Source organism: Nomascus leucogenys, chromosome X (assembly GCF_006542625.1).
Source record: "Nomascus leucogenys isolate Asia chromosome X, Asia_NLE_v1, whole genome shotgun sequence".
In the NCBI taxonomy this organism is placed as follows: Eukaryota; Metazoa; Chordata; class Mammalia; order Primates; family Hylobatidae; genus Nomascus; species Nomascus leucogenys.
This window is the reverse complement of record NC_044406.1, coordinates 112535452-112563227: the sequence shown is the minus strand read 5'-3', so window position 1 is coordinate 112563227 and position 27776 is coordinate 112535452. Positions and strand designations below refer to the sequence as shown.

Genomic DNA, 27776 nt, shown 5'->3' with positions numbered 1-27776 from the left:
CCTTTGTTTACTTTCTTCTTCTTCCGTATTTGACAATTAAGCCTTTTAAAATTCCTGGTGTTTAAACTGACAAAAAAATAACTGTGAATTGCCATGAAACAACCTGATGCACAAGATTTTAAGCATACACACTGCCTATTTTTGGCCAGGTCTTTATTTTTAACAGGGGCCTTTAAAAAACGGCTTTAGCAACAGTTTGTAATAATAGAGAAAACCACTAAATGTATCTATTTGTCAGTAATCCTAAGGCATTATTTTGCGAGGAGAGGAGAAGAAGAAAATGGTTTGGTTTTAAATTTTTGAAAGTTTTAAAATACGTTTTTTATTAGGAACAAATATGAGTGTTTATTGCTTCCTTGTTAAAGTAATTATACACTGACTTTTTTCCTTTCCAGGGTGTTATTCATGGACCTTAGCCTAATATCTCCAACAGTTCTTTTAATTGCTCAGGAAGGATGATTTATATAAACAGATATGAAGGTACTGAACCTGATTTTCTTTGTCAGCTTAAGTCGTGTGTTCCACAGACTTCAGAACTCTAAATGATATCTTTGAGCTGCATATTTTTAAACCTGAGGGCTTCGGTTTATGTAGACTGGAACTGGAAAACTTCTCTTCCTTTCTTCAATCCTTTCTTCCTTTCTTCTTGACTTTTTTCCTTTCTTTTCCTTTTGTAACTCAGATAAAGAATATCCATTTAATCATATTCCTCAGTTCGTAGCACATTATTAATCACCAACCGATGTAAAGCCCCTCTTCTGTTTGTAATTCCATCCATCCATCCATTTCTTTTTATCTTTTCTACTTCCATTCGCCTTTATTCATAGGCAATCATTACAATGTGTATGCATAATGTATTTTTTTAATTTGAGGGCATGCTTTGAACACGTATGTTGTTATTTTGGGTTATGTCTTTGTAATTTATATAAATGGCATAAATAGTAATTGTAGGTATTACTGACATAGTACTTTCTATAAGCCAGACACTGTTCTAAACACCTTTTTATGTACTGACTTATTTAATCTTTGCAATAACCTAATGATATGGGTACATTTTTTTTCTTTTTTAAAGGCATTTTTACTATTTTCACATTACGTAAAGTAATGTAGACAACCTCAGAATAATGGTTGTGTTCAGGACCAAATAAATCTACATCTGATTAGCAGGATTCATTTGTTTTCAAACAATGACTATGTCTTTAACAGTTCTTCCCATAAGTAAATTGACTATTTTTTATGATTATTTGTTTTTCTCGCTTTATTAGGGTATGATATCATATAAATATATGTTTTTAAGGTGTACAATATGATATTTTTATATACTTTTACCTTGTGAAATGATTCCCTCAATCGCGTTAATCAAACTATCCATCACCTCACAGTTATTTTACAGAGGTGAGGTTGAGAACATTTAAGATACACTCTCTTAGCAAATTTTAAGTGTACATTATTAATAACTGTAGTTATCATGGTGTTCATTAGATTTTCAGGACTTACTCATTTGATAACTGAAACTTTAGAAGAGGAAACTAAGGCACAAATTGGCCTGTGCTGCACAGCTAGAAAGTGAAAAAGCTGAGATAGAAACCCGTCCATCTGGCTTTGGAATCCACACTTTTAATCACTAGTCAAACTGTCTCTTGCTGTGCAATATCACTGTATTTTTTAAATTTTTTACTAAACACTGTCTTGAAAATTCATGTGTCTTTCTATGTATACAGCTAATTCATTTTAATTTCTGGGAGGCCTCTTTTGTAGGTTTTAGCAACTTTTTGCCTTAACTCTCACCAATGTTTCCAAGTCTATTGTGAGTACACTAGCATCTATGAGTCTGGACAGAGGAGATCAGGATGAGTGTAGCAAAAAGCGTGGTAAAAAATAATCTACAGGTTTGTGTCAGTTCCTGTTCGGTCATATTTCTTAATTTTACCTAAATATGATTATCCCTTATAACAAAATATTTGAAAATAGGGAATTTCTGGTAATTTATGCACAGCTGAAAAAAATCTGAATTAGTTTGCCAGGGCTGCTATAACAAAGTACCTCAGTCTGAGTGGCTTATAGAACAGATATTTATTTTTTCACCTTACTGGAGGCAAACTGTCCAAGATAAAGGCGGCCACAGTGTTGGTTTCCTCTGAGGTCTGTCTTCTCAGCTGGTTGATGGCCATCTTCTTCCTATGACTTTAAATATCCTTCCCTCTGTAAGTGTCTGTGTCATAATATCTTTCCTATAAGGACACCTGTCATATTGGATTACATCCCATCATAATGACCACACTTTGACCTAATTTCCATTTTATAGTCCATATCTGCAAATATGGTCACAATCTGTGGTACTGAGGGTCAGGACATCAATCTACGATTTTGTGTGTGTGTGTGTGTGGCATAAGGAGACACAATTGAGCCCATAACAACGGCTAAGGGACATAGTGAGACCATGGATTGACTATGTGTTAAAGCTAATGTTTCTTTTAGGAAAATATAAGAATATTATTTTGATAATTATATACTGAGCATCTGTTATGTGTCAAGAACTAAGATAAGATACCATAGAGTGAGAGTTTGGTGAACAAGTACTTTTCAGATGATGAAGGTGTCTAAATGGTGCTGTTATTACCTAGGAAGGTTTTAGAGTCATATTCAATAGCGTTTTCAAAGAATATATTTTCACTTGGTGAGACAAGCTTATTGTACACATGCTAGAAGGCAGATCGTCATTTCTCTCTGATGCCATATTTATTTAAAATCAGGCTTTCTTTCTCCTTCTACTCCTTCTAGATCTTTTTAAACTTTTCCTTATGTGCCATGTTTACTACAATAATACTGATTCCCAGTCTAATGTCACACCTTTTTATATCACTTACTATGGCACTGTTCTTTTACCAATTACCCTGGTGATAGTTGATTAATTCATATGTGCCCAGATTATACTTGAGCTCTGTATGAACATAAGCACACTGTGTCCAGCATCTGTAAGGTAAAGATGCAAACATACACCATAGATCTAAAAGCAAAGAGTGAGAGCAAAAGGCTGAACTTAATATTCCAAGACAATAAATTTTCATAGCATTTAATCTGTTTCATGATTTGATATTTCTGAAGTTAACAGGAGCCATAAACAAGAAAGGAGTTTTTGTGTGCTGAGGGATGAATTAGAAATAATGTGAACAAAGCAGAATACCTCATAGTTGTATATTCCATGTGGAATAGTCAATCTGCTATTGACTTAGTTCTTCAGCTGAGTGGACTGGTATGTTGAGACAAATTCCTACATTTCTCACAGGATGGTGTTCCATGTGTTTTACTGGACTCATGATTGTTGAAATGTCCATGGAATCTTGACCTTCATAATTGAAAAAAAATATATGCACATACATAAAAATACCAATGCCAAGTTGAATTATTAATATTAAACCTATAAAACAGGTTATTCTCAACAGAGTAATGTATTTTTTTTGGTTTTATTATTTCCTGCCAATTTATAAAGAATAGATATTCTGCTTCTAACTTCTCTCAAAGAGGATATACTGCATTGAGCTACTTTTGTTAACACTTAGTGTAGCTGTATTCCATTTAAAGAAAAGGCGAGGAGTAAATGTTTTCCAGCTATGCAATATTTATAATATGACATGATTTCAAATACAAGCATTATATTATCTGTGTTTTTTTAACTCTTTAAATAAACCTAATAATGTGTTATACATCTCAGAACTGGCTTTTTAAACCCAACCATTTGCTTACGCCTTTCATACTAAAAAAATGCTTGTTCTGTAATAGATATTATTTTTTATGTAACCTTGATTTAAAGGAAATGTAAACATTAAAAATATTTAAGAATCAAAAATATTTGAGTTATTGAAGAGTATTTTTAAACTTGAATATGAAAATTATATTGGAATTGAGCAGGAGGAAGTTGTAATTAAAGGAGCATTTAAATCAAAATGAAATGTCTTAGTTAGACTTGTTATGCTTTATATTGCAATCCGTATCAGTAATACCTTATAGGTATGAGATAAGATAACAATGATTTCCACCAGGGATACTAAACACATTATCAATAATTATTTTAAATGTCTGAATTCAGTAAAAATAAAATAAATAAACTACCTGAAACATGTTCAAGCAAGGAAGATGTTTGTAACTATTCTCATTCTAGCCTTTAACACTTATTTTAATATCTAACATACCCACTCTCTAGGGTTGGTAATACCCCTAGAATGGATTAACTGTTATGATTGTTTAAATTGATTTTGCTGTTTATCAGCTCTTATTCAGCAAATGGCAAGTTTGCTGACATAGCAGTGTACCATAGATTCTATCAGTCCTGTAATTCAGTGCAGGTGTATCACTGGCGGTTCAATATAAAGAACTTAATGCAGGACTTTAAAACTTCCAGAAATTACATTAAGGACTTTCTTTGATTTTGAGGATTTCGAAGGAAACAACCAGATAAGGATAAAACACAAATAGCCTCATTTATTATTTGAAGACATTTTTACATGATTTTTACCTATGAAAACAGGAGTGTATTAGAAGTTGGAATACGACTGCACACATGTAACTTTAACACTTCTGAATGGCTTTTCAGAAAGGTTGACTTCTGCATATGGTTTTTTTCTTATTCTAAGTTTCTTAATTCAAAACAATCAATTCTCTTTCATTTCTTTTAAAAGTCTGCTTTGACTAATAAAGGCTACAATTTTTTCCACCCTATGGATTATCTTTACCACCATTCTGCTATGCCCATCCTCTCAACCTGTTGTTGACCATAAGGAAGACAGATGTTTATATTAAAATTTGGTTTCCCCTTACTTTTCTCTTTTCTATAACAGATAATTGAAAATTATCAGTAATAACATGATATAATGGACTAAGTGTAATAAATTCCTTAAATGTCTTTATTTTCATCTGGAGTGAGAAAGAAATGCTGTCTTTTCACAGTTATTCCTAACATGTTTTTTCTGATTCCCTCAAGCCTACTCCAGAACTTTTGCTAAACTGTCATGCTTTCTTACTTTCAATTTCCTCCTTTCAACTGATTTCCTCTCTTTGGCATATAGAAAAACACAGGACTGCCCATTTAGAAAAGGCTTCTCTCAAGTTACTAATTCCCTTAAACTAGCAATTTCTTTAATGTACTGCCCTAGGATCCTCTTTTGTCTCATCACTAAATTTTTTCAAGAGTATTCATTCAGTTCTAGCTAACAACGCTATTTTATTCCCCAATCCACTACAGTACTTTTTGTTCCAATTACTTTACAGAGACTGTTAAAGTCATCCTTAACTTCCTTTTTTTGTTGTTTGGTTTTAAACCAATGACCTCTCAATTGCTAAATCAATTAGCTCCTCAAGTAACTTCCCTACTTCTATCTTGAGCAGTTGATTAAAAAAACTATTTCTATCAGAAAGTCCATCTCTCATACATTTTTTTTTTTTCAGGTTGCCACTTTCAACTTCACTCTTCTGCTCTTCCACCTTCCCAGTCTTCTTTGCTGACCTCTTTTTCTCGAACCGTTACATGCTAATGTTTCCCAAAATTCTTATGTTTGGCCATGTCTTTTTGTTCTCTGTGTTTTTCCAAGTAAATTAAACCATGCAAATGATTTTATATACAATTTATGCCGAGATAACTTCGCAATCTGTGTCTTTCAGCTTGATCTGTATTTTATACATATACTTACACAAACTTACTAGAAGTATTCACGAGGTACTTCAAGCATAGCATACCTTAAATTAAGCACATTATATTTACTCTTAAATCAAAATCCATTTTTACTCCTGTATTCTGCATCTTGTTGAATTACATCTATTTCTTCCCCTCTCGAGCTCCTAGAGTTAACACTGACTCTTCACTACCCTTCATTATCCACATCTAGTACCTCATCTAGGTAAATTATGCCTCCAAAATATCTTTTAAATATTTTTATCCTGTCCATTCCTACTTTTAGTATCTTACCATTTCTCCACTGAACTATTTATGAAAATACCCTCATTATTGGTTCTCTTATAAATATATTGTATTTTCTTTCACTTTTTCCCAATTATTGCCACAGTTATATTTTTAAATACCATTGGGGTTATGGGACTTGCCTACTTAGGGTACATGTATGTAAAGCACTGAGACAACACTCTTCAAATCTGGGGTCCCATCCTTCAACATGTCTAATTACACTTGCCATATAATAAATAAATATATATATATGTATGTTATGTATATACCATACATATTATGATATATAATAAATATACATAGATAATAAATAGGTTATATTATATAGAGATATAATATGTATATATATACATATGTAGTCATTTTCACTAGTTCTTACCACAGAATTCCTCAAAATATTGGAATTTCCTGAGTGATACAAATGTCTTTTGTTATTTACCACAAATACCTTTTTACCATACCTGAGTTTATGCAAAAGAAGTGACTCCTAGTGATCCTAAGATAGCTTCAAGATAGTAGCTGGTTGCCAGAGGAACCAAACACAAGATTAGAAATTGCAACTTTCAGCCTCACCATCCATACCGTGTCCAGGGAAGAAAAAAAGGCGGCGATTTTGTACAATCACCAGTGGCCAATGATTTAATCAATCGTGCCTACATAATGAAACCTTCTTAAATACTCTTGAACAACAACATTTGGCAAGCTTTTGGGTTGGTGAACATAATGATGTGCTGAGATGGTGGCACGTCTAAGAGAGGGCATGGAAACTCTTCACACTTTTACTGCTCCATACTAGCTCAATGCATTTCTTCTATTTGGTGATTCTTGAGTTGTAGCCATAATAATAATATAAGTATAGCACTTTCCATTGTTTTGTGAGTCATTCTAGCAAATTATCAAATATGAAGGGGTGAAAGGAATCCCTACATTTATAGTCTGTGTGGTCTGAAGTAAGGTGGCCCCTGGGACTTGCAATTGGCATTTGAAATAAGGCCAGTCTTGAAGGACTGAAGCCTTGAGTTGTAGGGTCTATGGTAACTCTAGGTAGTTAGTGTCAGAATTCAGCTGAATTCTGGGAAAGCCACGTGGTGTCAGAGAATTGAACATTTTGTTTGAATAACAATATATTTGGTGTCCGAAAAAAAAAAAAAGCATTCATTGCTAGAAAACATCAGATTGCTAAAAGGGACCTGACCCATGGAAACATGGTTTGAGACAAGAAAGGATGAGGAACCTTTGATCTTGGAATGAATTAAGACTTTTTGGCTGTTGAGATGAGGGGAGAGGGTGCAAATGTATTTTGCATGTGAGAAAGACATTAATTTGGAGGGCCCAAAGGGCAGAGTGTTATAGGCTGAATTGTTTTCACACAAAACTAAAATGTTGAAGCCCTAACCCCCCAATACTTCAGAATGTGACTGTATTTGGAGGTGGAGCCATTAAAGAGATAATTGAGGTTAAATGAGATCATATGCATGGGCCTCAATCCAATCTGAGTGGCATAAGAAGAGAAAATTTAGGCAAAGAAAGACATCAAGTGTACCAAGGAAGAGAAAAGACCATGTGAGGACACAATGAGAAGGCAACCATCTACAAGCCAAGGAGAGAGGCCTCAGAAGAAATCAAACTTGGCTAGTACCTTGATCTTGAAATTACAGTCTCTAGATCAGTGCAATAATAAATTTCTGCTGTATAAATCACCTTTTCTGTGTTATTTTGTTATGGCAACACTAGCAAACTAATACAGCAGGTTATTCTTGAGGGAACAGTAAGTGGACTGTATAAAAGCCACTGTAAATCCTGTTTACCCTGAGAAAGGGGCTGTCTGATTCCCACTATAAATTCCAAGTGGAACATTCCAGATAAAGCAGCTGATATGAAAGCCATGTAAGACTGGCTTTATGATAATAGGGATATTCATCCACTGAATATTCTTGTTACCCAGATCATGAAAAATGCTGTGATTATGAGGGTTCCTTTTGTCTGAAAACCCCATGTAATCTTATTGCTGCAAAACCGAGCAGCATTCTGGGAAGCCTTGTTGCATTTTCCGTTTCAAGTTTTGCTTATGGGTCTTACAGGTACTAATAAAAATACATCAATTAAGGACAGAATGGAGATAAGCAGAGGAAAGAGTCAAGGGACTCATTCCAGCAGGGTGGAAATTTTTAGATGATTATTAATAAATGGGATGAATAAGAAGGACATTGATAGGATTGAAACAAAGATCTTAACACAGCACTGTAGAGGACTGAGTGGACTAATGGGAGCCCAACATTAAAGGACCCCAAACAATTCTGCTTTATTTACCTCAGTTTGGAGGAATTAAAAAATCTGGAAAGCAAAGATTATAAGGAAAAACCTATCCTGAAATTGCCAGAGGCAACAGTCAGGCAGATTAAAGGTAAAGATTGACTAAAGGGCCAGAGTCCCTTGTCTTGACCTCTTGTTGAGGTCCCCAAAGCCTTATGTACATGAGTAAGTAAAATGGTAAGAGAGTGAAAAAGAGAAAATTTTGTTATTCTGGGCCATGGGAACCTCATATACCCTGGTACCAAAATCCACTGGTTAAGTTGAACATTGGTTAACATGATTTTATGTGAAGGAGTTGTATTTCCTTTACTTGAATGTTTTATGGGAATAGATATTATGTATGACTGAGAAACACTTCCCCTACCTTATACTATGAAACTGAAATCTGTTTGATAAAGCCTTAATGGAGGCTCCAGTTAGGGATGTATGTGTTGATGGAATTAAAGTGAAAGTTTAGATGAAAATTGATATGTGATATGGTTTGGTTTTGTCCCCAGCCAAATCTCATCTTGAGTTGTACCTCTCATAATTCCTACAAGTTGTGGGAGGGACCCAGTGGATGAATATGACCTGGTGGGAGATAAGTGAATTATGGGGGCAGTTCCCCCCATACTGTTCTTGTGGTAGTGAATAAGTTTCATGAGACCTGATGGTTTTATAAGGGGTTTCCCCTTTCACTTGGCTCTCAATCTCTCTTGTCTGCCACCATGTAAGATATGTCTTTGACTTATACCGTGATTGTGAGGTCTCTCCAGCCACGTGGAAGTGTGAGTCCATTAGACTTTTTTTTTTTCTTTATAAATTGCCCAGTCTTAAGTATGTCTTTATCAGTAGCATGAAAACAGACTAATACAGTAAATTGGTACTGGTAGGGTGGGATGCTGCTGTAAAGATACCCGAAAATGTGGAAGTGACTTTGGCACTAGGTAAGAGACAGAGGTTGGAACAGTTTGGAGGGTTCAGAAGAAGACAAGAAAATGTGGGAAAGTTTGGAACTTCCTAGAGACTTGTTGAATAGTTTTGACCAAAATGCTGATAGTGATATGAACAATAAAATCCAAGCTGAGGTGGTCTCAGATGGAGATAAGAAACTTGTTGGAAAATGGAGTAAAGGTGACCCTTGCTATGTTTTAGCAAAGAGACTGGCAGCATTTTGCCCCTGTCCTAGAGATTTGTGGAACTTTGAACTTGAGGGAGATGATTTAGGGTATCTGGTGGAAGAAATTTCTAAGCAGCAAAGCATTCAAGAGGTGACTTGGTGCTGTTAAAATCATTCAGTTTTAAAAGGGAAACAGAGCATAAAAGTTTGGAAAATTTGCAGCCTGACAATGTGAGGAAAAGAAAAACCCATTTTCTGAGGAGAAATTCAAGCCAGCTGCAGAAATTTGCATAAGTAACAAGGAGCCAAATGTTAATCCCCAAGACAAGGAGGGAAATGTCTCCAAGGTATGTCAAGGGGCTCCTTGCAGCAGCCCCTCCCACCACAGGACTGGAAGCCTCGGAGAAAAAAATGGTTTCCTGGGCTGGGCCCAGGGTTCCCCTGCTATGTGCAGCCTAGAGACTTGGTGCCCTATGTCTGAGCTACTCTGACCATGGCTAAAAGGGGCCAAAATACAGCTTGGGCCATGGCTTCAGAGGGTGCAAGCCCCAAGTTTTGCCAGCTTACATATGGTGTTGAGCCTGGCGGTGCACAGAAGTCAAGAATTGAGGTTAGGCAACCTCCACCTCGATTTCAGAGGATGTATGGAAATGGCTGGACATCCAGGCCAAAGTTTGCTGCAGGGGAAGGTCCCTCATGGAGGACCTCTGCTACATCATTGTGGAAGGAAAATGTGAAATACAAGTCCCCACGTAGAGTCCCCACTTCTGCACTGCCTAGTGGAGCTGTGAGAAGAGGGCCACGGTCCTCCTGACCCCAAAATAGTAGATCCATTGACAGCTAGCACCATGTGCCTGGAAGAGCCACAGACAACACCAGCCTGTGAAAACAGCTGGGAGGGAGGCCTTATCCTGAAAAGCCATGGGACAGAGCTGCCCAAGACCTTGGGATCCCACTTATTGCATCAGTGTGACCTGAATGTAAGACATGAAGTCAAAGGAGATCATTTTGAAGCTTTAAGATTTGACTGCCCTACTAGATTTTGGACTTTCATGGGACCTTTAGCCCCTTTGATTTGACCAATTTCTCCCACTTGGAATCGGTGTATTTACCAAATACCTGGACCCCCAAAGTATCTAGGAAGTAACATGCTTTTGATTTTATGGGCTCATAGGCAAAAGGGACTTGCTTTCTCTCAGATGCGACTTTGGACTGTGGACTTTTGAATTAATGCTGAAATGAGTTAAAACCTTGGGAGACTGCTGGGAAGGCATGATTGGTTTTGAAATGTGAGGATATGAGATTTTGGAGGGGCCAAGAGTGAAATGATATGGTTTGGCTGTGTCCCTACCCAAATCTCATCTTGAATAAGACTGCTCATATTTCCCACATGCTGTGGGAAGGACCCAGTGGGAGATAATAGAATCATGGGGCCAGTTTCCCCCATACTCTTTTTGTGGTAGTGAATAGGTATAATGAGATCTGATGGTTTTATAAGGGCTTTCCCCTTTTGCTTGGCTCTCATTGTCTCTTGTCTGCCACCATGTAAGACATCCCTTTTGCTTTCTGTCATGATTGTGAGGCCTCTCCAGCCACGTGGAACCGTGAGTCCATTAAACCTCTTTTTCTTTATAAATTACCCAGTTTTGGGTATGTCTTTTTCAGCAGTGTGAAAACAGACTAATACAATGTGTTTGAAGAGGATTTATATAAAGTGGTTATTGTTTCTGTTTTACCTATTTATTTTTAAACATTTCTGTCAGAATTCCTAAGGGCCTTATGGGGCAGCTTATGCTTTGACCCCTTCTGGTAAAATTGGGTTTTATAGTGCAGCAGTCCGCAACCTTTTGGCACCAGGGACCAGTTTTGTGGAATAAAATTTTTCCATGGGCTGAGGTGGGGGGCATGGTTTTAAGATGGAGCTGTTCTACCTCGGATAATCAGCCATTAGTTAGAGTCTCAGAGGAGCACACAATCTAGATCCCTTATGTGTGCAGTTCATAATAGGGTTCATGCTCCTGTGAGAATCTAATGTCACCACTGATCTGACAGGAGGTGGAGCTCAGGCAGAAATGCTGGCCCTCCACTCACCTTCTGCTGCGTGGCCTGGTTCCTAACAAGCTGGACCTCTACTGGGTCCATGGTCAAGGGGTTGGGGACACTTGTTACAGTGAGTGCAGCTATATTGCCTAGTGATAAAAATAGCCTATGAGTGGGACAGAATAGGAGTGGGATTTGGCTTCTTTTTCAAATTTCTTTTTCTTTTTGTCCCACTGATCACAAAACCCATGTCATTACCTCTCTGACACTATACCCGCTATCCTGGAGGCTTTAGTCATACAAATAAAATAAACATTCTTTTGCGCTCTCATAGTATTTAGGCATGCCTTTTACTGAAAGAATTTCAGAAACTGGCCTTAGGGGATCCAAATATCCAACTAAGATTGCAGAGTGTCCCACCTCTGGTAGGAATGCTGAACAATTGGTTTACAACCTTGTTGCCACTAGCCACACCATTAGGTGGCCCATTACTCAAGATAACCATCACAACAGGATATGCTGACCCACATACCCTTCCTCTTATGTGCTTTGCCCAGCCTAGCCTGCATACCCTATCCCTGATACAAATTCCCTTCTTTTCCTGGTAAAAAAAAAAGTCCCTATAGGCTCGTTTCAGGGAGCCAACTGGGAAATCTTTGCACCCCCTCTGTTTCCCTTGCCCTCAAGCACAAAACCCAGAAGCCTTGTCTGGGAAAACTGCTTGGCCCTGTGTTAATTTCCATTATATGGGGAGCCTAGAAGCCTGTGGTTTTTAATACTAGCTCTATCCCAATATAAATGTAACGTATTGAAGTGGGAGTGGATTGATGGGAAGGTACTTGCTTAGAATAGTATTGTTGCTGGCAATCAAGACCAGCACAGTGATCAAACGTAATGTCCCTTCCAAAGGTAGAAAATTCTGGGTACAAATGGAGAAAAGGAAGAACAGTAGCTAAGGGTAAATGAATAAATAAATGGGATGTGTGATAAAATAAATTGAATATTAGATTAACACTTCAAAAAAGGCACAAAGCAAAAGATGATACTGTCTCTTAGCTCATTTATACCAGATGCCTGAAAGGGTGAAGCCGTATGTTACTGAGACTACTTCTGCTTTTTAAATCTCTCAATATCAAATGAAAGCCTGCAAACTTGAATTCCCTGCGCTAGTAGGCAATTTTATACAATACAAAGATGGATTGGTCTAATTATTAATGACGGAATAGACTCCTAATGTGCCAGTAATTTTTGATGTTTATAAATCTTTTCTCATAAGGTATCTGTGGTCACAGGCCAGGGTGTTGCCTGTGCTATAATAAAAAATGCACACTTGGTCTTTGTTCCTGGTTCCTGAGCTCTTCAAACCCTTGGAATTTCCTGAGTGATAGGAAGGGCTTTCGTTAAACCTGAGTTTATGCAAATAAGGTCACTCTCAGTGGCTTCCAGGTAGCTTCAGAATAGGGCTGCTTGCCATTGGAACCAAGCACATGATTGGAGAGTTGGAACCTTTAAACTCATTGTACCCCCAACATCCGGGGTGGAGGGGACCTGATGATTGAGTTCAGTCACCAGTCGCCAATGATTTAATCAATCATGCCTACGTACTTCATTAAATATTCTTGAACAGTAAAGTTTGGAGAGCTTCTAGGTTGGTGAGCACATCAATGTCCTGGGAAGGTGGTATGCCTGGAGACAGCATGGAAGCTCTGTACCCTTTTAGCCCCACCCCTCCATACTTTGCCCTATGCATCTCTTCCATTTGGCTGCTTCTGAGTTTTATCCTTTATGATATTACTATAATCATAAGTATAGTAGTACTATACTATTATACTGAGTTCCTGAATTATTCTAGTAAATTATCAAAGTGGAGGAGTAGGTTCCAGGAATTCTTAAATTTCAAGTTGATTGATCTAGAAGTGTAGGCGGCCCCTAAGACCTGTGACTGGCATCAGAAGTGAGGGCAATCCTCTGGGACTGAACACTTTCCATGTGGGTTCTGCGTTTAAGTAGTTACTATCAGAATCAAAAGACTTTGCCCTTAACTTGTGGGGTCTTTGTAAACTCTGAGTGCTTAGTGTCATAATTCATTTGAATTTTGGGACACCCAATTAGTTAGTGTCAAAGAATTGATCATTTTTAGAATGACAATGTATGCGTTGTCTGCTATGGACTGAATATTTGTGTCCTCTCAAAATTTATATGCTGAAACCGTAATCCCAAAGTAATGGTCTTTGGAGGCAGGGCCTTTGATAGTAATTAGGGTTTGACTAAGTCATGAGGGTGGGTGTCCCCTGAGTAGATTAGTGCTCTTTTAAAGAAATGAAGGGACCAGAGGTTTCTGTCTTCGACATGTAAGGATACAGAGAAGGCAACTGTCTGTTATAAAAGGGAGAACCCTCACCAAGAACCTGACAATGGTGGCACCTTGATCTCAGACTTCTAGCTTCAGGACTCTGAAAAATAAATATTTGTTGTTTAAGCCACTCAATCTATGGTATTCTGTCATGGCAGCCTGAACTGACTAAGATGGTGTCAGAAAAACAAACAACCAAAAACAAAACAAAACAGAATGCTAAACAGGAGACTTGTTTGTGGCACTGTGTCCTCAGTAGAAAGAATACATGGGTTCAGGAACCAAAGGGTAGAATCAGGGTGGCCTCACTTATTGTCATTTCCAATGTCCCTCTGGGAGACTTTGTATTTTCTGTCACTGCAACTTTGGGGTTTGTAGAGAGACAGAAACTATAAAGTGGGCACACTTTTGCTGTGTGCCAATAAGTTATAATCTACAGCTGCTACCAGGACACTTAAGACTCCTTGTGTTCAGAGAATAGCAGGGTGGAAGAAAGGCTATTATTTTTAACAGGGGTAATTGACCTTGATTGCAGGAGTGAGGAAGTAGGACTATTCTCACACAGTGGGGGCAGGAAGAATTATAGTTAAAATCCAGATGATCTATTAGAGTCTCTCTTGGTATTTCCTTGCCCCACTGTAACTGGGAATGGACACATGCAGCAACCCCTACTTGAGTGGGATGTGATTATTAGGGGCTTAGAATCTTCAGGCATGAAGTTTTGATTCACACCATCAGTGAAGTCCCAAAACCTGTCGAGATGAGAGTTAAGGATGAGGGTAGTTCAGAATGAGTAGTGGAGAAGGGAAAGGATGAAAATCATTTGCAGCCCTGAGACAGATGCTCTAGTTTGTCCCACTAGCCTCCCTCATCTAATTGTCTCACCAAGAAGAGAGGTTCAAGAAACCTTTGGGGGAGCTGCTATATAAATTTGTATGGAGAAGTGCATCTGTGCAGTAAAGTACAGATGGTGGACTGTGGCATCCATGGAAGTGTGCTGTTCAGATTCTCCCTTCAAGAGAACCTGCTGCAGAGAGAATAGTTGACCAAGATACTCTAACTGCCACAACTTCAGATCTGCTGTGGTGCTTTGCAAAGGCCATTTTCCCTCTGGAAAGTCTCCAGCAAATAAGTGAGCATAGTGGAGGTACTAGAGTCAGGCCATTTCTTCTTGATGCAGGACTTCTCTACCAAGTAATCTTTGCTCAGGGAATCCCATTAGGCATGGCCAAGACTTTCTTTAATGTACTCTGAATCTTTTTCAACCCGCTAATTCCTTCTTCCCTCTTTTCTTTCACAGATGTCAGTCCTTCATTGCAGACTGAAGGTTCTTCCTACCTACTCCTGCTCCCTCTTTTTTAAAAATTATTCATAAGCATTTTCCAGAATTAATCTCTTGTATAATTAATTCTCTCTTGGAATCTGTTTTGCAGGAGATCAAAAGTGACATATTGTATAACGCAACTAACACTGAAACCATTTTGAACTGTTTCAGAAGTGCCATGCTTTTTCATGGTACTATGCCTTTATATACCTATTATCTCATGTTTTTGGCATGTGTCTACCTCTTGTCTTTCTTCTCTGCTTGATAAACCATTAGCAACAAAAATATCACTGGGGATTTAGTGAAAGCAGATTCAGGGGAATCCTTTAGGAATAAGCCAGATTGCATTTGGTTTTAGTTATAATAAGTGACTGGAAGATGATCTGTACAGAGAGTGAGTATATCAAACTCTGCCAACATGTTTGATTTTGAAGGACAGGAAGAAGGAGTAACTATAGGAAAATGTAAAGTTATTAAATTAAATATAAGGGATAAAAATGGGATAACGGATGGAGGAAGTTTGATTAGAATGAAGGAAAAGATGGGCTTTAGAACTGAGGTTAAACTATTGACTTTACGCATTAGAATATGATATTTTTTCATGTTATATAAGGTAAGAAAGCAAGAATAATATGAGTTTTGGTAAATTCGTGAAAAAGTGAAATTTGAAGGAACTTAAATCTGATGTTGTCTATGTTCCTGGTCCAGGCCTGGCTTCACGAGGGTGAAACCAATTCAGTAGCATGGTTAAGGTTGCTATATTGAAATTCTTAACAATTTTATCTTTGAATTTATGTTACATTTTAAGCTTGAGATTTCAGCTCAAGTGTAGCCTGGCCTCTTGTCAACCTTACCACCTCCCCAGGATGAGTTCTAAGCTGCCATCGTTCTGCCCCTGCTTCCATAGGTTTCACCTATCCTCCTCCCTCCTGACTATATCCTTCAACCACTGTCATCATCTGCCTTAGACAGTGATCAGGCTGCATTGCCTTTCAACCCCGGCAGAGGACTGGTTAGGATCATAGATACATTTGTAATTGAATGCATGGCCACAATACTTTTGGACATGGCAAGACAGAGGTCATCTCTCCCATAGTCTGGCACTGCTATGGCACAATGAGCAGGTAGTAGGCCTCTTGCCTTTCTATGTACCAAGCATCTTCTCGTGTGAAAGTTGCAATGCCTTGGGGATTCTCTATTCACATTAGGTGGAAGCTACAGGCTGTGAAAAGAGAAAGAGAGATTGACTTCCCCACTCCTTACATGCATTTTCATTTTTCACTGTGTCCTGAAAATTATATAGACAGTTCTAAATTGGTGACATAAGAGGTGATATTATTTTATGAGAATGAGGGACAAAGTGGTAGAATAGGGAGTCTGAGGAAAGTGTCTATGGTCTATGGTAGCTTCTGTGCATGTTAGATAGAAGGTACTTTGATGATTATATTAAATGATGCTGCAGCCACGATACCCTGGATCTTTCCTTAGAATAAAACAACATCAGTCCACAAAGTTTTTAGAGTAACCTAAGAAACAATCACAAATGTGACTGAATTGTTAGTTGGTCTTGTTTCTAAAACCTAACTCTCCAAGTGTTGTCTCAAAATGAACTATGAGAATTATGTTTCTATGTTAGTTAGATGTCCAGTTTAAGCATGGGGTGGAACCCAATACTCTCATTTACCTCCACGAATATCCCATCCTGCAAGCACTGCAAGGACGACATGAATAGACTCTGTTGGATCTGCGCCTGCCACCTGTGTGAGGGCCAGTAAGACCCCAACAAGCAGCTCATGTGTGACGAATGTGACATGGCCTTCCACATCTACTGCCTGTGCCCCTCCCTCAGCAGCACTCCCAGCTAGTACAAGTGGTACTGCCCGAGTGCCGGAATGACACCAGCAAGGTAGTGCTGGCAGGAGAGAGGCTGAGAGAGAGCAAGAAGAAGGCGAAGATGGCCTCGGCCACGTTGTCCTTGAAGCGGGACTGGGGCAAGGGCATTGCGTGTGTGGGCCTCACCAAGGAGTGCACCATCGTCCCGTCCAACCACTACGGACCCATCCCAGGGATCCCCGTGGGCACCATGTGGCGGTTCTGAGTCCAGGTCAGCGAGTCTGGGGCTCATCGGCCCCACGTGGCTGGCATTCACGGCCGGAGCAATGACGGGTCGTACTCCCTGGTCCTGGACAGGGGCTACAAGGACGATGTGGACCAGGAGAATTTTTTCAGATACACAGATAGTGATGGTTGAGATCTTTTTGCAACAAGAGGACCGCGGAACAGTCTTGTGATCAGAAACTCACCAACACCAACAGGGCGCTGGCTCTCAGGTGCTTTACTCTCTTTAATGACCAAGAAGGGGCTGAGGCCAAGGACTGGCAGTCGGGAATGCCTGTCAGGGTGGTGCCCAACGTCAAGGGTGGTAAGAACAGAAAGTACGCCCCCGCCAAGGGCAACTGCTACGACCGCATCTAGCAGGTGGTGAAGTAGTGGCCCGAGAAGTGGAAGTCCAGGTTTCTCCTGCGGCGCTACCTCCTGCAGAGGGACGATGACGAGCCTGGCCCCTGGACGAAGGAGGAGAAGGAATGGATCAAGAAGCTGGGGCTGACTATGCAGTATCCAGAAGGCCACCTGGAAGCCCTGGCCAACCGAGAGCGGGAGAAGGAGAATTAGCAAGAGAGAGGAGGAGGAGGAGCAGGAGGAGGGCTTCGCGGGCCCCAGGGAAAGCAAGGGAAAGTGGAAGCAGAAGCAGGCAGGAGGTGGCCTGAGCAGGGCCGCCTCCCCTCGCTGGACATCCAAGAAAACTAAAGTGGAGCCCTACAACCTCACAGCCCAGCAGAGCGGCCTCATCAGAAAGGACAAGAGCAACGCCCAACTGTGGAATGAGGTCCTGGCATTGCTCAAGGGCCGGCCAGCGAGGAGCAGCCCGTTTCAGATGTTCCTGAGTAAAGTGGAGGAGATGCTCCAGTGTATCTGCTATCAGGAGCTGGTGTTCCGGCCCATTGCAACTGTGTGCCAGCACAAGGTATGCAAGGACTGCCTGGACAAATCCTTCTGGGCACAGGTGTTCAGCTGCCCCGCCTGCCGCTCTGACCTGGGCTGGAGCTATGCCATGCAGGTGAACCAGCCCCTGCAGACGGTCCTCAACCAGTTCTTGCCTGGCTACGGCAATGGCCGGTGATCTCCAAGCACTTCTGACAAGCGTTTTGCTTAAAACGTGTCGGAGGGCTCTTTCATCAGCCCTGATGTTGTTCTTAGTGGTCTTAACTTAAGCATGTAGTGTTTCCTCCGTTCTCTAAAAAGGTTTGTTTTCCTTTTTTTATTTTTAATTTTCAAATCTATACATTTTCAGGAATTTATGTATTCTGGCTAAAAGTTGGACTTTTCAGTATTTTGTTTAGGTTTTTTTTTGTAAACATAAAAGCCTGCAATTTCTTGACAAAATAACATAAGATTTTTAAAGATGGAATCAGAAACTATGTGGCATGAAGGCTGTTCATTTTTCTGATGTCAAGTTCTCGGAAGTTGCTGCCACCAACTCGAAGAAGTGGGAGAGGGAACAGTCCTTTCGTGTTCATGGGTTTGGCCCCCAAGGTCAGAGCAAGCATCTATCTGACAGCATTTTATCATCTAAAGTCCAATGAGATGGTTCCCCATGGTGGCCCATGGCATGGCGTGGCCCAGCTGTCTGTTGAAATTGTTGCAAGGAAAAGAGGAAACATCTTGGCCCGGTTCAAACCTTTCCCTCAAAGCCATCCCCCGCCAGACTGCTTGGTGTCTGAGATCCGCTTGAAAACTCCTCTGCCCCTGCAAGCAGAGAGTTGGAGCCACACAGAAATGGGCTCAACAGGACTCTGCTCCACGTGGGGTCAGGCATGTGGCTGATGCTGTCTGAAGAAGGTGGCCACAGACGGATGCCAGCCCAGGAAGCCAAGTTCAAGTGCCTTTGGTTCACTCCTTCTTTCTAAAGACAACAATCTTTGTTGTTAGCCCTGAATTATTGAAAATGCCAATGAAATTCTAGAAACGGCGGTCATTCAGTTCCTCCTGACACTAAGTGGGTGCTTGGGAACAGTTTGAGTCTTATAGATCATTTAAATTCAGTTTTTAACTTGGCAATTGAATTCTTACAAGAGGGTTTTTTTTTATGACCACATTTTCTAAATGATTTTTTTTTTGTAGTTACTGCATATGTACCGAGAAAGATATAACATTAAGGTTCAGTGTTGTTTTTGTTTTTGTATTTATTTTGAAAGGGTTTGTTAATTTTTCCAATTTTACCAAAGTTTGCAACCTGTACCTCAATAGAACAGGGATATTTTAAGTCACACACCTGCAGACAAACTGAAGCAATGTTATTTTTAAAGGGTTTTTTTTTCACCTCCTTATTCTTAGATTAACAATGTATTAGGGAAGAAACGAGACAATTTTGTGTAGGCTTTTTCTAAAGTCCAATACTCTTTGTCCAGATTTTAGATTCTCAGAATAAATGTTTTTCACGCACAAAAAATATATTTGTAGTTAATTCATAAGGATAGGTTTGGATAGGGCTAGCAGAGCACCTTCAGAGTGAAATGGGAATACTTCAAAAGTTAGGTGATAACATTTCATTTGTTTGAATACTCTGCCAGTAGAACCAGTTCTGCATAGAAATGTGTATGTTGTGTAGAATAATGATGTAGAGTTTACTCGTCAATGAAGATGTCTTATTTTTATCTTCTGCAAATTCTACATCATTTTAAAATGCATTTTAACAATACATAATTAAAGATAATTTTGACTCTGAAAATTTAAATGATTGACTAGATCATTATTGGCTGTATTAATAATTCTTGATCTCATGGAATAATTATTTGGGTAAGTGGCCTTGCACAGCAAGCACCTGGACATGGATGATCACTCAGGCTACTGAAAAGGATTGATCTGAATACCTGCAAACAGACTCTAACTCACAGTTTGTTGTTTTTATTTCTCACTTTCCTGGTGAGAGGTGAAGGTCTCTATAAATAAGTTGTTTTGACATATAGAGTATAAGTATGGTTACCAGAGGCTGGGAAGGGTAGTGGGGGTGAAGTTGGGGGAGGTGGGGATGGCTAATGATAGAAAAAAAATAGTTAGAAAGAATAAATAGTACCTACTATTTAATAGAACAACAAGTTGACTATAGTCAATAGTAATTTAATTGTACATTTTAAAATAATTAAAAGAGTAAAATTGGATTGTTTGTGACACAATATATACACCTACTATGTACCCATAAAAAATAAAAATTTAAGGAAGAAGCTTCTAAAGATATTAGATTTTTTAAAGACAAATGAAATAATTTATCAGTACACAAATAAGCAGATTACAGAGTTGAGAAGTGGCAATAAAAATCTTTGCAATGTTAATTATTTTTGTTTTAAACTGTCTTTATGAAAAAATTTGAAAAATAATGATTTTATTTTGGAGAATATATATATACTCTTGAGTGATAAGAACAAAAGATTATTTGCATGTAAAATAAATAATAACTTAGTGGTCTATTATATAATAGTGTCCAAATATTATTTCATGGTCACATTGCTTTTATTCTTTTAATTCAAGTCATAAAATACTAAGTTCTATTTTCTCTGACTAGATTATGGGAGGATATAATTTAAGAATAAGAACTCAGTATCTTCTTTTTGAGTTACCATTAATTTTCAAGTATACTGGCTCTCCTCAATGTGAATAGAACCAACCCTACTAATTCTGAACTAACTGATGCTGATATTTCAGGTAAGGTAGCAAAAGTACTGAATTACCCAGTAATGACTTCCATTGAAAATTTGATTTATTTTTCTATATATAATATATATGAAAAAGTACTATTCCCTTTCACTTGCTTACAGTCTAGATTACTGAATGTATTAAATATATTTAATAGGTAACATTTTTTCTGTACATTCATAAAGTCCACATGCTAAAATATGATTGCACTGAAATTGTGTGTTCACTCACTTAGGAATAGTTGTGATTTGTAAAGAGAATATAAAAAGAGAATACAATTGTTAAAACATCCAGGGAATGTGGACTTTAGTCTTAAATCAGCCATTAACTTTCTGGGTTGATTTTGGGAGGTCTCCGAATCATCTGGGCATTTGTATCCTCTTTTAGTTAAAGATTTATAAATACAAGATTTATTTTATAAGTTTTGTTCTACCTTAGATACTATATTAACAATATAAATTATGGTCCAGACCAATACATTCTCATTTCTCATCTAGAGTACAACAGTAATCTTCCAGTTGGTCTGTGCTTAACATGCTGGTCCCCTTTATCTGATTTATATTTGAAATGTCATTCCATTACAGTATCTGAGGAAGAAAAGAATAAATGTCACTCATCTTCATTCCATTGCATTTAGAATAAAACCTTAATTCTTTACCATAGCCTATAAATTCCTAGAAGAACTGTCCCCCAGTCTTCTACTTCTGTCATTCTCCCTGTTTCCGATACATATGCCTCTTTCAGTTCCTTAAACATAATAGGCTAACTGCTTATAGTCTTAGCAAATGCTCTTTCCTCAGCCTGAAACAATTTTCTTATATCTTTACATGATTGCACTTCTATTCACTTCTCGGTTCAAATACCACCTACCCACGGATGCCTGCTTTAACAATCCTTTCCAGAAAACACCATCACCTGACCCTAAATCTCTTTAACGTAGAACTCTGTTCATATCCTTTGGAGTACATTATCACACTGTAATTAATGTATTCATTTAATTACTTGCATAATGTTGGTCTTTTCCACCAGAATGTAAGTTTCTGGAAAGCCAATCTGGCTTGCTCACTGCTGTACCAACAGTGCCTATAAGAGTGCTTGGCACAGAGTAAGTGCTCAATAAATGCTTGTTGAATTAATGAATTTGAGCTTTATTGGATTTGCAGTCTTGAGTAGAAAAGAATATGTCAGTTTTATTCCTAAGGAAAAATAAGTATTATTATTATTATTATTATTATTATTATTATTTTGAGACAGAGTCTCGCTCTGTCGCCCAGGCTGGAGTGCAGTGGCGCAATCTCGGCTCACTGCAAGCTCCGCCTCCCGGGTTCACGCCATTCTCCTGCCTCAGCCTCTCCGAGTAGCTGGGACTACAGGCGCCCGCCACCACGCCCGGCTAATTTTTTGCATTTTTAGTAGAGACGGGGTTTCACCGTGGTCTCGATCTCCTGACCTCGTGATCCGCCCGCCTCGGCCTCCCAAAGTGCTGGGATTACAAGCGTGAGCCACCGCGCCCGGCCGGGAATTCTTATTATTAAAAAATAAACTTTTAAATTGATAATCATAGTATTAACATTCATTACTGATGTCTTTAGCCACAAGTCCTAGCCCTTGAATACTTTGAATACTGCTCATTTCAAAGTACCATTCAGAAAATATGAACCCTTTCCATTCTAAACTAGTAGAGAATTAAAGCATATACTAAAATACTATAAACTTTAGTACAGCAAAATCTGTCATTTATTTATACTAAGACACTGCTTATATGCCACAAAGTTTTTCCTAACTGTACATATAAGATTCTTTCTAAAATACATTTTGCTAATCTCTAAATAATATTTCATTTTAGCTAATAAGAAGAAAAGTCATTGAAATGGAATATCTTCCCATATTCAACGTGTTCTTAGAAACTTAACAGAATATTTTAATATTGCTCTTTAATTCCTTTAAAAATAAGCTCTAGATATAATTTAATTGCTAAGCATTTCCTATAACTGTATCATATATGACTTACAACTGTATTATATACATAAAATATATATTATAATACATATAACATAAAAATAAATATTACAAACTATGCAATTCTAAAATGATGCATTTTACTAAAAAAGTCTAAATTTTATAATATTAAGACAAGAAAGTTGGAGTCTTATCATTATTGTTATCTTTTAGGTTTTGATTTCTAATTTGTTAATATGTGGTCAGATAATGTAATCTGTGTAATTTTTTTTGGAAACTTTTGAAAATTGCATTTGAAAATGGTGTATGTATATGTACTTGTAAATAATGGCTATTCTTTTCTGGAACGTATAAATATTAGATTAAGCTGATTATGCTTGTTTACTGAATTTTGAATTTTATATCTTTACTGATTTTTCATGCTTGCTTTATTTATCTTTTATTATCAGGCTTACACTTAAGTTTATGTGTTTTTAGGCCAATTTCTTCTTAAAGAGGCCAAGCATTTTACTTTTTAATGCTAAAAGAGTGGTTATGAGATGTTAGTGTGCGCCAGAAGCACCAGGAGCACTTGGTAAACCACATGTCAGTGACTCAACACCCAGAGTTACTGATTCAGCAGTTCTGGAATGAGGCCCAATAATTTGCATTTCAAACAGGTTCCCAGATTATTCTGATGCTGCTGGTCTGGGAACTACAGTTCAAAAACCACTGCCATAAAAGAGTGGATTTTCATCCTGGCAGCTTATTATAATCATGTAGTGGATCTAGAAAAGAAAAATAGTGCCTGAGGTTTATACATGACCAGAAAATCAAAGGGTAAAACCCAGGCTCCAGTATTTTTTAAGGTCTCCAGGTTATTTCCTTGTATAGCAAGAGTTGGAAACCACTTATCTAAAACATGTATGAATCAATCTGACTTCACAATGTGTGATTAATATTCATTGAAGAGTAGTTTCTCCACACCTGATTACCTCTAATTTACCTAAAAATTTTCCCTAACCAGGCAGCTCACAGGCTTATATTCCAATCTCCTAGTATTCTTTAGCTTCACAGACTTTACTGAATGACCATTATATATAAGACACTACACAAGCTTGCTTTATTTCTGTTTGGGTGTCGCACTTTCATACACTGTAGTTCTTTATCCTTATTTCAATAAATTTATTATCATTTGAATAATAATCATCATCAAAACAATTATAACAATGTTAATGTTAACTATGTAATGGGGATTCTTATAATGTTTTATATATACTCATTTACTCGTTATAACAACCCTATGAGATAGAAATTATTATTATTCTGATTTTGCAGATGAGGAAACTGAAGAAAGAGAATTTGAGTAAATTACCAAGGTAACCACACTATTATAGTAAGGTGATGAAATATGAATTGAGACAATCTGGTTTGAGTTACTAACAATCAGAAATTAAAGCATCTGCAGATTAGAATCAATGAAAAAATATTTAGTTTATACAAAAATTGATTACAATATCTCCTTTTTATTTTTTGTTTTAGTGTAAATGCTTAGTGGAATATTATTTCATTTTTATTACCAAATTCATTCTGAAGGAAGAGTGATTTTTCTTCATCAAAAGCTATGTAAATCATATTCTTTGGTTCTGTACATTTGAACTGGTAACATAAGATTTATTTATATTATGCTACATAAACCCATGTAGTATAATCATATAATCTTGTACATAAATTTACAAAACTTGTTGTGTAATAAATAACTTGTATACATAGAACACATGCTGTGCAGGAAACATTTTAAATGTCTGGTTTGTACAAAATTCCCAGGATATTGATAATCAATACTTGTAATAGCTTGGACTAGGGTAACAGGATATCACAGATTAGATGGCTTAACCTACAGAAATTTATTCTCTCACAGTTCTGGGGACTTTATGTCCAACAGCCATGTGTCAGTACATTTTATTGGGGTTAACATTCTCTTCCTAGCTTTCAGTATGCCTTCCAGGTGTGTGCTTGGAGAGATTGTTTTATTGTCTCTTCCTCCAGTGCTGTTGGATTTAGGGCCCACGCCTATAATCTTGTGTAATTTTAATGACCTTCTTAAAAACTCTGTCTCCAGTTATGGTCACATTATGGGTCAGGGCTTCAACATAGGCATTTCGGGGGGTGGTATACAGTCAGGAGATAATAGTACCTAAAATTAATTAATTAATTAATTAATTATATTTTTTTGAGATGGAGTCTTGCTCTGTCGCCCAAGCTGGAGTGCAATGGCACGATCTTGGCTCGCTGCAACCTCCACCTCCCGGGCTCAAGCGATTTTCCTGCCTCAGCCTCCCGAGTAGCTGAGATTACAGGCATCCGCCACCCCACCTCGCTAATTTTTGTATTTTTAGTAGAGACGAGGTTTCCCTATGTTGGCCAGGCTGCTCTTGAACTCCTGACCTCAGGTAATCCACCTGCCTCGATCTCCCAAAGCACTGGGATTACAGGCATGAGCCATCATGCCCAGCTCTAAAATTATTTTATTACAAAATTCAATATAAAATTACATCAATGAACAGTGTGCATTCCAAAGATTTCAGAATAAAAGGAAACAAGTGACCATTTTGAAATATTGAATACCTTCTGATAAGATTAAGTTTATTTTGAAATACAGGTCCTAACTTTTAAAAATATGGCTTATGAAAGAAAACTAAAATGAGCATGTAGTAATAGGTATAGAGCACAGTGAAATATAAGTTTTTTTTTAAGTTACGCTAAGTTGCTCTACACCTTTGGATGGTATATTAAGACAGAATATTTAGGAAGAGTCAAAGTGAAAATGCAAATAAACATAATAAATCAAAGTCTTCTCTAGTTCTTTGTTGTCAGATTATATAATTTCTTTTTAGTTCAGTATTGGATATGCTGTTAATTTTAAGGACATTTAGTATATTGAATGATTAAGTAATAAAATAAAGGTAAATCTTTAAAATGATGTTATCAATCATAGATATATAGGAAGATTGAACTACACATACATTTAAATACACTTGAAGAGACAGAAATGTTGGGTTTATAGATTTCTTAATTCTGTCTTAATAAAATATAAATAATAAATTGAAGTCATTAAAAACTGACGTATTTTGATATCACTAGAAATGATAGTTTTAGATGTTTCATGCTTAATTTGACAACATGCAATCAATCAATCAATCAAAATTATTCCAAACTCAACAATTAATTCAACGAGTGAACCTTTGTCAGAGTACACATTGGAAAGGTAAAGATGGAGAGAGATACATACTGGTCATAATAGATTACTGTTCTAAAATTCAAATGAAAACTTCCAGTTAAGCATTGAAATTTGAGTAGGGACATTTTAATTCCTCTAATCCTACTATAGACTGAATATTTGTGTTCCCCTCAAAATTTATATGTTGAAACCTAATGTCCAATATGATGGTATTTGGAGGTGCTGCTTTTGGAAGGTGATTAGCACATGGAGGAAGAGCTCTCATGAATGGGATTAATGTTCATATACTAAGGCCTCGATCTTGGACATCCCAATCTCCATAACTACGAGAAATAAATTTATGTTTTTTATAAGTCATCTAGCCTATTATATTTGTTATAGCTGTCCAAATAGACTAAGACAGAAAATTGGTAATGAGAGTGGGGTGCTGTTATAGCAATTACCTACAAACGTGAAAGCAGCTTTAGAATTGAGCAATGAGTAGATCCTGGCAGAGTTTTGAGGTACATGCTAGAAAGAGACTACATTACTATGAATAAAACAGTAAGATAAATTCTGGTGAAAGTTCAGATGGAAATGAGGAACATGTTATTGTGAAATGGAGGAAATACAATTGTTTTTATAAAGAACTTGCCTAGACTGTGTATGTATCTTAGTGGTTTGTGGAAAGTTGAACTTGTGAGTAATGCAATTGAATATTTAGCTAAAACAATTTTTAAGCAAAGTGTAGAAGAAGGAGCCTCGTTTCTCCATACTGCTTGTAGTAAAATGTGAGATAGAAATAATTTAAAGACAGAACTGTTAATCAGAAAAGAAATAGAAATTAAAGATTTTGGGGAAAATTAGCTTACGCATATTTTAAAAAATAGCAAATCTTGTTTAGGAGAGAATGCTTAGAGTGTGGAAAACACCCGTTTGATTTTTTTTTTCTTACTTCATTGAGATTTGCTTATTGAGATTTTAGTATTTATTATCATTTATCATTTAGACTTTATTCAGATTTATTATTATTATTGAGATTTTATTATTTAACATTTCGTTAATATTATTTTTTTCATTTTATTTATTTTATTATTATTATTATTATACTTTAAGCTTTAGGGTACATGTGCACAATGTGCAGGTTTGTTACATATGTATCCATGTGCCATGTTGGTGCGCTGCACCCATTAACTCGTCATTCAGCATTAGGTATATCTCCTAATGCTGTTCCTCCCCCCACCCCCACCCCACAACAGTCCCCGGAGTGTGATGTTCCCCTTCCTGTGTCCATGTGTTCTCATTGTTCAATTCCCACCTATGGGTGAGTACATGCGGTGTTTGGTTTTCTGTCCTTGCGATAGTTTACTGAGAATGATGTTTTCCAGTTTCATCCATGTCCCTACAAAGGACATGAACTCATCATTTTTAATGGCTGCATAGTATTCCATGGTGTATATGTGCCACATTTTCTTAATCCAGTCTATCGTTGTTGGACATTTGGGTTGGTTCCAAGTCTTTGCTATTGTGAATAGTGCCGCAATAAACATACGTGTGCATGTGTCTTTATAACAGCATGATTTATAGTCCTTTGGGTATATACCCAGTAATGGGATGGCTGGGTCAAATGGTATTTCTAGTTCTAGATCCCTGAGGAATCGCCACACTGACTTCCACAATAGTTGAACTAGTTTACATTCCCACCAACAGTGTAAAATTGTTCCTATTTCTCCACATCCTCTCCAGCACCTGTTGTTTCCTGACTTTTTAATGATGGCCATTCTA

At 37.5% G+C, this 27776-nt stretch overlaps 1 pseudogene; it reads left to right on the top strand.

Annotated features, from left to right (window-relative positions):
- Nucleotides 1–16785: 16785 nt before the first annotated feature.
- On the top strand, nucleotides 16786–18263 carry LOC100602832 (annotated as a pseudogene).
- The last annotated feature ends 9513 nt before the right edge of the window (nucleotides 18264–27776 follow it).